The sequence below is a fragment of the Chiloscyllium plagiosum genome, chromosome 9 (assembly GCF_004010195.1).
Source record: "Chiloscyllium plagiosum isolate BGI_BamShark_2017 chromosome 9, ASM401019v2, whole genome shotgun sequence".
Lineage (NCBI taxonomy): Eukaryota > Metazoa > Chordata > Chondrichthyes > Orectolobiformes > Hemiscylliidae > Chiloscyllium > Chiloscyllium plagiosum.
Genome location: NC_057718.1, coordinates 90,877,374 through 90,877,646, shown reverse-complemented (window position 1 = coordinate 90,877,646; position 273 = coordinate 90,877,374).

Here is a 273-nt window from a genome sequence, read left to right as displayed (position 1 = left end):
AAACTTCGGTGAGGTGAGACACTTTATACAACAATTCACCCCTTTCAGGTCATGACTTGGGGATTCAGTAATCATTTTAAAAACAAAGGAACCAGTTATATTCAGATCGAGACAACTAACTGTAAGCAGTTTGGTTGAGCCATTTCGTAGCAAATTCATCGACAAATTTATTAACTACAGCAATAGTTAAAGACAACAGCCTTCCTCAGCACGGTCATTGCTCTCTGTGTAAGAAGTGGAAAATAAGTGGAATAAGACAGTACACTTAGACTG